At 38.2% G+C, this 11,107-nt stretch overlaps 1 long non-coding RNA gene across 1 annotated transcript; it reads right to left on the reverse strand.

The window, feature by feature from the left end:
• Window positions 1–6,232: 6,232 nt before the first annotated feature.
• On the reverse strand, window positions 6,233–6,927 carry LOC149211231 (uncharacterized). The gene is made up of 2 exons (XR_016252339.1): window positions 6,656–6,927; window positions 6,233–6,571 (listed from the first exon to the last, which is right to left on the reverse strand). It is a non-coding gene; the product is annotated as an uncharacterized LOC149211231 (long non-coding RNA).
• Window positions 6,928–11,107: the final 4,180 nt, after the last annotated feature.

An 11,107-nucleotide genomic window follows, 5' to 3' on the forward strand; every position in this document is an offset into this window, starting at 1 on the left:
TTCTCGGCTCCATTCCCAACCCATGAATTACCCTCCACCACCCACTTCACGTACGTTCCATGTTCATCGCCCCCCCTTTTTGCTGATTGGGGTAAGGGGCCCATGACAAGTGTCACTCTGCCCAACACGACACTGAATTCTCCTACAAACTTAGTTGGCAGTGACCTAGACTTCCTACCCGATAGAAAATCTCTGGACCTCCAGACCCTTACTATCCACAAACCAGCTGGCTCTCCTACCCCCCACATCAGCCTTAGTTCTGTTGGAAACATCACTGTCTGGCGAAAACGAAAGCGTGGAAGCAGGCATTTTAGAGGTCATCCTAGGCCTAATCCTCTTACCTCACCCGTGGACAGATTTTCGGTTGATGTGCCTATTGCTAACATCCCCCCCTCACGGGCCCTTAAAGCACGACTGCCTAAGCTGACGTCTCCATGATGTTTATTCTATCCTTGAACATTAGGGGTTTGGGGGCTACCCTGAAATATCTGGCCCTCAAGAGTATTTTCTCCTTTCTTCACCCATTTATCATTTTATTGCAAGAATCCATGCACTATGTTCCTCAGGTGGTACAATATTTCAGAAAAATGCTCCCATAATAGCATATATCTGCTACTGATGCTGTGGGGCTCTCTAGTGGATTAGTGGCAATCTGGGACTATAAATGGGTTAGTTCTAAAGCATATAGATGCTTTGTGGGCATCCTTCTTGAAGGACATATCCGCGACATGGGCGGTCGCATTCATATTCTAAACAACTATGCTCCTTACAGAGATAGGACCACCTTTTGGGACCGATTGTTTTCCTCTCGAATAATGGAGTTGGCCTCCCTCATCATTGCCAGTGATTTAAACTGTACAATTTCTCTGGATGAAGTATGGGGACCGTCCAGAAGGATTGACCCCCTGGCGGGGATGTTTCGTGATGCTCTCCTTGCATGCAACTTTGTTAACATTTGCCTGGAGGAAATGGATCCCATGTGCGACAATGGACGCGCAGGTGAGGCATATGTCACCAAGAGATTGGATTGTTTTTAATGCATGAACAATTGGTTTCTCGCTTCAGAGATGTACAAACAAAGATTGTCAACAATTTTTTATCCGATCACAGACCTATTACTCTGGTTTGGAAGAAGTCGATGGTGCGCCTGGGAAAGCCCTTTAAATTCAACAGAACTTGGCTAGAAGACCCAGAGTTTAACACTCTAGTGAGAGATACTTGGAGTCGTGGGGGGATTTTGGATCCTTTTCTATGGAACATATTCTGGAAAATTTGGAGACTCTTTGCAGGGTTGTGAAGATCTAGCAAAGGGAAAAAAACAGTGCATGAAAAAAGAGATTAAGGACATTCAATACGAATTGGATCTCCTCCTCCCGTTGTTAGCCATAAATAATCTTCTAGAACCTAACCGTTCTCTCATTTTGGAGCTGGAGTTAAAAAGGAAATATCTCTTAGATTTTGACTAAGCGTCATGGTGCCTTAAGAGTCGGGCTATCTGGAGCAAGGGGGAGATAGAAATACTAAATTTTTTCACCAATATGCTAACCAAAGGCATAGTGCTAATACTATATGGGGGATTCATGATGTTGAGGGTATCCATATCCAGTCTCAGGAGGATATCTCCAAAGTTGCCACCTCTCACTTCAAAGAAACATATGAGCGCAACGAAAACGTCATTGCCGAAGATATCATTTGGGGGATTGATCACTACCTGACTATGTTCTCTTAGGAATCAAATGATGCACTGTACAGTTGCATCACTGAGGAGGAATTACTCAGATTTCTTAAATATTTCAATGGCGACAAGAGCCCTGGACCAGATGGGTGGGACTGTGGCACTGTTCACACATTTGTTTGATCTTTTCAAAACTGAACTTCTGCAAATGGTGGAGGAGTCTAAACCCACTGGGAATGTACACCACCACATTAAGTCTACTTATATTGCCCTTATCCCAAAGTGAAATCCTCCTGTTTTTTTAGGACTACAGGCCTATCTCGCTATGCAACCTTATCTACAAAATTATCTCAAAAACCATTGTTGGGAATCTAATAAGTACTTTTTCTCACCATATATCTCCTTAACAACACAGGTTTTCACAGGGCAGACAAATACATGACACCATTGCTAATGCACAAGAATGTTTGCATTTGATTCATACAAAAAATATCAATGCTGCCATCCTGCAAGTTGATCTGAGGAGGCCTTTTGAAACACTAGATTAGGGTTACCTCAGACCGGTCCTTTTCAAAATTGGCTTACATCTCAAATGCGTGGAATGGATTATGGTGTGCGTCATAAATGTGGATTATTATGTGATCATCAATGGAAGCCCAACTAATTTCTTCCGGACTGGGCGTGGTCTGAGATAGGGTTTCTCTCTATCGCTGTTGTTATTTATCCTTGCTATGGATGGTCTAACCCTGCACATCTCAAAAGACGTGGAACGAGACCATTTCCAGGCACTCAAGATAGGCCACAACATCAACATATCTCATGGTTTCTTTGTCTATGATGTCCTTATCATGGGTATGTTGCATCGTCTCACTTCGTTATGCCTTTTTCATATATTCAGAAAATTTTCCAATGCTACTGGTCTGTATATGAATGCTCAAAAATCTATTTTGTATCATGGAAATTGTGATTTGGATATCATTTCATACATAAAAAACTTGTTTGGTATTGATGCCAAGTTGATGAGTCAGGGTATGAAATACTTGGGATACCATATTAAACCCTGTAATTATAGGAATGTCGATTGGCTCTGGCTAGTTGATAGATTTTTTAGGAAAATTTCTGGATGGGAATATAGAAATCTATCCCTGGAAGGGCGTGTCATCCTTTCCCAAGCTGTCCTAAACTAACTTGTGGTATACTAGGCCCATCTTTTCCATATTCCTGCTGCCATCATTCACTCACTCAACCGGGTTATGGCTAATTTTATCTGGGGGGTAGTCATATGAATAAGATATTTCACCTGTCTATGATGTCCAAGATCACTCTGCCTAAAGGTCATGGGGGGATGGGGAATTCTAGAACTCCGTCGTTTTGGATGGGCACTATTAATAAAGTCTCTTTGGAGGGGAATTTATGGTTATAGAACCTAGAGTCTGGTCATTAGACAAAAATACCTAAACATCATGATTTTATATATTGGTTCCAAAAGGGATCCATTGGAGCTTCAAATGGATCGACCATCTGGGTCAATTTCCAAAAGGTCACTAAGATCTTCCTACAACACCTGGCCTGGAATATTGGCTCAGGCCACAACATTCTCATTCGCTTTGATCACATCTTGGGTTCTGGCGATGTGGGCAAGATCTCAGAACAACTTATAAATATTCTAAATGGAAGAGGCATATTCTTCTGGTGTCAAGCCATTTCTACATGGAGGGGTCCATATCCAATCTGGAAGAGCGCATAGGAATTGGGTCTATCTGGTCATTGGGACCTAGTATGGGATCGCATTGTTGTTGGGATGAAGAAACTTGGGATTTTCTGTGCTGGCTGTCATGACAAGTTAATTTGGTCAAGGAAGATGAAGAAAGATAACATTATTGTGGCAGATATATACCTCTCTCTCTGTTCAATGGATGCAAATCTGTGTGAGAAACACGTGTTATTTCCCTTTTGTAAATCTAAAATTCCTAACAAATTCACTCTCTTTACTTGGCTGGTTTTCCACAACAAAATCCTTACTTGGGAAAACCTGCAAAAGCGACAATGGCATGGACCTGGCATTTGTCCCATCCGCAAAGAGGAATCAGAAAACAACAATCACATCTTTCTCACATGTCCACATACTATTCAGGTTTGGAAAGGACTTTCTTCATATATTGGTTTTCCGTATATTCAACATGCTGGCATTGTGGATTTTTTACAATGGTGGAGCTCTCAAAAAGCTGACTGGACTGGGAAATTTGGAAGTGAGAAATAGCTACATCTTTCAGAATTGCTCTTGAAATTTCTACAAGATTATTGAAAATGTTTTAATTTGTTACACTCTACATACCACAAAAGATATATGCTCCAAGGCTCCTAGTCACGAGAAGACAGTCTTTAGATGGAATACCCTGTGGGATTTTTTGATGGTGCTGCTCGACGACACACGTGGTTGTGGTTTTTGGCTTGCCATCTCGGAGGCACTTGCATACATAATACACTGGCAAGTAGGTAGAGGCACTAACACAAAGGTTGAGGCAATGGCCTTATGGGGACTGCTATGGTTCACAAATTTACTAGATATCCCTCTCATTCATATCCATAGAGATTCAAAAGTTATAATCGATTAAATAATGGGATATGCAAACATCACAAACCCATTATTACTTGGATGGCTGAAGAGGATCGAACTACTATGGAAGCAACACAGAAGTTCCACTATCAGGCTGGTAGGGAACAAAATATGGATGCAGATGAATTATCGAAGAGGGGCTTAAATGGTAATACTCGAAAAGTGCACTTAGAAATTATCCTAGATGAGAATGTCATTGAAATTGAAGACTTCCCATTCCCTGGCTAGGTTTCTCCACCCTCTCTCTTTTTTTTGTATATTTTTTTTGTAAACTCTACTAGTCTTTATCTGTTTTTTGCTTTTAGTCATTTGGGGCGATGATATGTTGCTTATCCACTCTGAACAGCTGGCTAGATGGAGCAGATGACCATTAAAGGCATTCTATTTTCATATTTGGTTCTGAATGGCATACATCTATGTCATGAAAGTTTTTTATTATGGATTTGTATATGGGCTTTGGACTGTTATTTCTCCTTTCCTGTTTTGTATTTGGCAACACTTGGCTGGCATGTTGATAATGTCATCTCAGAGGGAACTCTTATATTGTGGAACATTTGAAAGCATTGTTATCTTCAAAATTCTGAACTATTAATATATAATCATGCTTTTTTCGTACTAAAAAAAATTAATACAAAAGAAATTTAGGAACTATTTTATACGATGTCACTTCACCTGTTATTTCATCATTTTCTCAAAGTTCCTATTTAAGTTGAAAAATATCTCCTCCAGTGTGATCGCAATACAAATACAAATTTGTAGCCGCCGCCGTGAATTTGTAGCAGCAGGCCCCAGTATATGTTGTATTTGAAAATGGGATTGATGCTGCAATGTTGTCCTCCCTTTGGTAAAAAAGATGCTTCATGCATAGCTATAAATAGGTGTGGTTGATCTGCAAGCTCAGAGATACAGATTTTCAAGTAGGTGTTTACATATCATACACATAAATCCATTTCACAATGTAGACAACACCTTGCAGACATCGATAATATTTAGCATAATTTATCATAATGTTTAGGCCAGACAGAACATTGACACTGAAATTTAAACATAAAATTTCATTATTTATGATAATGGGTAAAATAAATAGTAGTTTAATTATTGAAAAATAAAAAATACAATAAATAATGAGTAGGGAAATAAATATTAATATAATCATATAAATTAAATGAAGGATACAATAAAACATCTATTTTATATAAAATTGCTAATAGTAAAAAGAATCATTAAAAAAACAATCAATCATTATTATTAATTATAAAATAAATTAATATATGAATGAATATATATATACATTTAAAAAAATATGTAACATAATTTTTAATTATGGAGATTCATTGTCACTTTATCATGAATATAGTTGTAATACCATCATCATTTATTACTATCACATGTCACAAAAATCATCATTTATTACTATCACATGTCACAAAAATCATAACTCACATTTCTATGATGTTTTTCTTAATTAATCCATTTAATTAAAAGTGAAGAAGTATAATTGTTTTTAATATAAAATTCCACCTTTAATTTATAACTATTATTGACAATATTCTAGAATATTCTATTGGATTAAATTTCTACTATTCAATTCATAATTATTGATAGTTAAACTAAACTTTTGAAAACTTTATTTCAAAATAGATATACTTATCCATGTAAAAAAAGAAAAGGAAAAGAAAAAAATAATACAAAACTCTATTATATATATTTTACTTTGAATATTTTTTATTTTAACAAATATTATTTTACATGAAAGGATATATATATATATATATATATATATATATATATATATATATATATATATATATATATCTTTTGTTTTTACATCAAAATATTGTTTTTACATCAAATTTAGTATTAAAAATTTAAGGTTTCAAAAATATGAAAATTAGAAATTCAAAATTTAAAGATTAATGCTTCTAAGTAGATGAGTTATTAAAAAAAAAAAAATCATTGTTTTCCATAACCGTTTTGTATCATTGTGGAATGTAGAGCGGTCCAAAAACCTAAAAAGTCACTCACAGTTTAGGGGCGGGAGAGAAAATAAATAATAATAGCCTAGAGCTAATAATAATTGTAAAGGGAACTGACTTAGCCTATACAAATTGCATATATAACTGACTTAGCCTGACAACAAAATAAATAATGATAACGTGCAGCTAAAAAGATTGTAAATAGCCTGTAAGACTAGCCTGACAAGCTTTGCATAATAGGTGACAGGCACATCTCTACATTCATCCTGACTTGAGATCAAAATGTCCCGCTGGAAGAAGATCCTGTAAATCAAATAGAATAATAAAATTTTTATAATAAAGTCCAAAAGAAGTGCGAAATCAAATATTGACCGATTACAATAATACCTGTTTTTGCACGTGTTGCCAATACTGTTAGCTCAAGCAATGCATCTTTTCTCTTTTCCTCGGGACCTTTCATCAAGTCTGCAACCAATTCTTTTGCCTGTTTCTTTTCTGGTCCTGTACATTTACTTTTTGTGGTATCGAATATGTCCATAATTTCTCTTCCCTTTGTTGTGACCATTTCTCCTTTTTCGTCCATTAACGCCAATGATAGAACCCCGCATTCCAAAGACTCTAACAGTGTCCTCAATCCATCCTGCTGTTTGGCTTTTTCATCCATTCCTTTCACTGCACCAAGTGTTCAATATGGATCATCGTCGACCATGCTTCCCACCATTACTGGACACATCAGAGATTGTAGGACAAGTTCAGCAGATGGAGGAACTCAACGCATTGGGGACCATTGCTTCCTAAGAGGGGAGGAATGATCCAGGTGGATGTTGGTGGCCACTCACCTATCCCATTTGGACCCCCAAAACTGTCTCTTTACGCTTTTTCAGTTTCCTAAATTGTAGCACAGTTTACTATTTTTAGCAGTTTTTCGGGTCCTGAAATTCCGGAGCCATCTTGAGGCCCTAAACGACATTTTTTTGGGAATCTGGGGCAACATGGGTCCATGGACTGATGTTGCCTCCCAAAGTGGTAGTACTCAGATAGATCTTTCTAACGAGCTATCGTACACGTCAAACGGAGATCGTATGCCAAAGTTACGACCCCGGGAAATTGATGTACCAATTTACCCAAACGGGGCCCACAATTTGGCGTTTCATCTTCTCGGGTTAGGTTTCGGGATGTGAAGGGTTTTCCATTGTTTCTCAACAATAAATAGGCCTTCAAGCCTCATTGCAACATAGTTCAGAACAGTTCAGAGGCATGTAGCCGCCACATCTCTTCTCAGAGATAAGCTACCATCGCCCTAGCTGGTTTCTTTCCATTTCTGTTTGTAAGCATATTTCAGTATTTTGCAGTAATCAAATGAAGTATTATTTCCGCTGCATCTCAGTATTTATGGTTATCTCATCTCTGTATTTATGGTTATCTCTGTAATTTGTTGCGTTCCTGTTTAAATACGGATCAGTTGGTTGGCTCTTGGAGGTTCTTTAACATGTGTGGAAGGTCAGTTTGGTTCATTTCTATCGATTCCACTTCCCTAATTGTACCTAGGGAGTTGAATCACATCATAGTAGCCTCTCGTCACATATTTATTCCAGTGGACCGAGTAGGTTGTGTAAATGTGGGTTGAGGGTGTTACCAGTAAACGTAGGAGGTAATAGTAGATCTAAGCTACACCAATCACCCTCGACCTCTCTTTCGTCTTCTGTTAGACTTCTCAGTACCTCGGTTGCAGCCTAAACTTCTCTAAATATAGCAACGACCTTTTCCTCTTCTTTTTTATTATTTTTCTTAATCTGCTTCAATCACACTTTAATATGCTTCCCTCTAAGGCACAATCTTCACGTAAAAACCACTATCATGATTGACAAAACAGATAATTTTCATATGAACACACCTTTGCAAAGCCTTAAATTCACTCCCAAAATCAGAGAATGAATCTTGACACAAATAAAACCCTTAGCACTTTTTTTTTTTTAATTAAAAAAACTTGAAAAATATTTTTAAACCCTTTAAAACTTTGCACATAGACACCTTTGTATTGCTCCTTTTTTCTAACTTAAAACACTAAGGCTCAAAACATGTAACCACACTCATTTCAAAAACCTTTTGAAAACTTTATATTAAACTTTTAATAAAATAGAGAATCTATTCAAACAGGGTTGTCACGAATTAAATGAAACATTAATATAACTCATAAAAATAAACACACGTGACTAATCAATACCTCGTTGGAATAATCACTTTGAACCTCTAGTAAACTTTTTCAAATTATTACTCGGCCTTGACACCTTTAAACGAACTTGCGTGCGGGCTGTGGCACTTCCGGACAGCCTGATTTGTGCTCTTTTGCACTACCAATATGCGATTGTCGCACCAAAATGTCGCATTTTTAAAACCTTAATCATGTGACAATTCCGCAAAGCATTTTTTTTAAATGGTAGTAATTTTTTTAGGTTTTTTTTGTTGACTTTGTGGCTTTACTTTTTTTTTGTTGTTCTGATGCCAATTTGTTAGAAAAACATAAAATTAACGCACAAAGCATATGAATTGCTATTCTTCTATTGACCACACAAAATTTGATGTAATTACAATGAACCCATAATAGATTATTTATCTTTTTTCAACTAAAATTCTCTCAAAATAACTTTATACAAAAGCATATTATATTTATCTTTTCCCGAAATAAAAATTAACTCACTTAACCCAGGCTGTAAATTTAAACTACCTAATAATTACAATTTCCAAATCCATTTCCAATTTATTTATAGCATAGGTAATCTGCTCCAAACATGTGTCCATAGATTTATAATACTTCGACATCGATCAAAAGAGGCAATAACCAGACAAGTATTCATACACCAATCGAAGCAGACAAATATGCTAGCATGGGTTGCCACAGATCTCATGAGAGGCCAAGACAATTATGACATACAACGTTTTCAACATTAACTATGTTTATTTGTAAACAAAAGGTAGGTATTGGATTCTCACACCTTGTTAGATTCCTAGTAGGTCTTAGACATTTTTACAAGACCATCTATCATAAGACCTTGAACCGCTAAAAAAGCTTGCAAGAAATTGCACTCCTTTATGTTTAGTTTATTATTTTATAGATTGAATTCCTATACAACCAATAGTGATTAGATGGAATAAATTTGCATTGTAAATCCATATGCGAGGACATGGATTTATGTACAGGAAAGGCCCCCACTCGTAGTGAGGAACTAAACCTTCGGCCAGCTCCCATGTTATTGTGTTGAACCAGGTTGCAAAATTTGCATAGACGACCCATGTAATTTGACGCTTCTTAAGGATTCCTGAACTCTGTGGACTCATTACAGATGAAAACACTACTTCAAGTCTTTCGCGTATTGGAAAATTCATTTATGTTGATCCTCGTTGCTTAGGGGCTCCAAACAAACGGGTGGCTTGGATCTTGATTGAAAAGGAATACTGTAGTCGCTTTCCTGATCACATATATTTATTCTGGGGCGAGACTCAGTTATCACAAAGATTGGATTTCTAGGGGGTTCCTTTCGAGTTTTCACACTGCCACCATACAAGACATCTATTGGCTCAATGCCCTCGTCGGCCAGGTGGTCTTTTACATGGAAGGCATTTCATTGGTTTTCCGAAGGATCGTCACAGGGGTGGTCGACCTGCACCAAATTTTCGGCATGAAAATTCTTCTCGGCGACATCCAAGTATTCCCTATGAGTCCTATCCTCCCCACTCTCATACACTAGACTCCTCTTTACATGGTTCATCGCCTATTCTGGTTCCCTCTTCCCCATTATCTTCTTTGAAGTTGGACTTCCAGGTCCCATCTAGTCCTGTTTTTCGCTCCCGTAAACCCACTCCGGGATCTATCCACCCCAGCATGGAGGACCCGCCACCTTTCTCGGCTCCATTCCCAACCCATGAATTACCCTCCACCACCCACTTCACGTACGTTCCATGTTCATCGCCCCCCCTTTTTGCTGATTGGGGTAAGGGGCCCATGACAAGTGTCACTCTGCCCAACACGACACTGAATTCTCCTACAAACTTAGTTGGCAGTGACCTAGACTTCCTACCCGATAGAAAATCTCTGGACCTCCAGACCCTTACTATCCACAAACCAGCTGGCTCTCCTACCCCCCACATCAGCCTTAGTTCTGTTGGAAACATCACTGTCTGGCGAAAACGAAAGCGTGGAAGCAGGCATTTTAGAGGTCATCCTAGGCCTAATCCTCTTACCTCACCCGTGGACAGATTTTCGGTTGATGTGCCTATTGCTAACATCCCCCCCTCACGGGCCCTTAAAGCACGACTGCCTAAGCTGACGTCTCCATGATGTTTATTCTATCCTTGAACATTAGGGGTTTGGGGGCTACCCTGAAATATCTGGCCCTCAAGAGTATTTTCTCCTTTCTTCACCCATTTATCATTTTATTGCAAGAATCCATGCACTATGTTCCTCAGGTGGTACAATATTTCAGAAAAATGCTCCCATAATAGCATATATCTGCTACTGATGCTGTGGGGCTCTCTAGTGGATTAGTGGCAATCTGGGACTATAAATGGGTTAGTTCTAAAGCATATAGATGCTTTGTGGGCATCCTTCTTGAAGGACATATCCGCGACATGGGCGGTCGCATTCATATTCTAAACAACTATGCTCCTTACAGAGATAGGACCACCTTTTGGGACCGATTGTTTTCCTCTCGAATAATGGAGTTGGCCTCCCTCATCATTGCCAGTGATTTAAACTGTACAATTTCTCTGGATGAAGTATGGGGACCGTCCAGAAGGATTGACCCCCTGGCGGGGATGTTTCGTGATGCTCTCCTTGCATGC

Source organism: Pinus tabuliformis, chromosome 1_2, assembly GCF_031772625.1.
Source record: "Pinus tabuliformis cultivar Carrire ecotype Pingquan chromosome 1_2, CPIR1, whole genome shotgun sequence".
Taxonomy (NCBI): Eukaryota; Viridiplantae; Streptophyta; class Pinopsida; order Pinales; family Pinaceae; genus Pinus; species Pinus tabuliformis.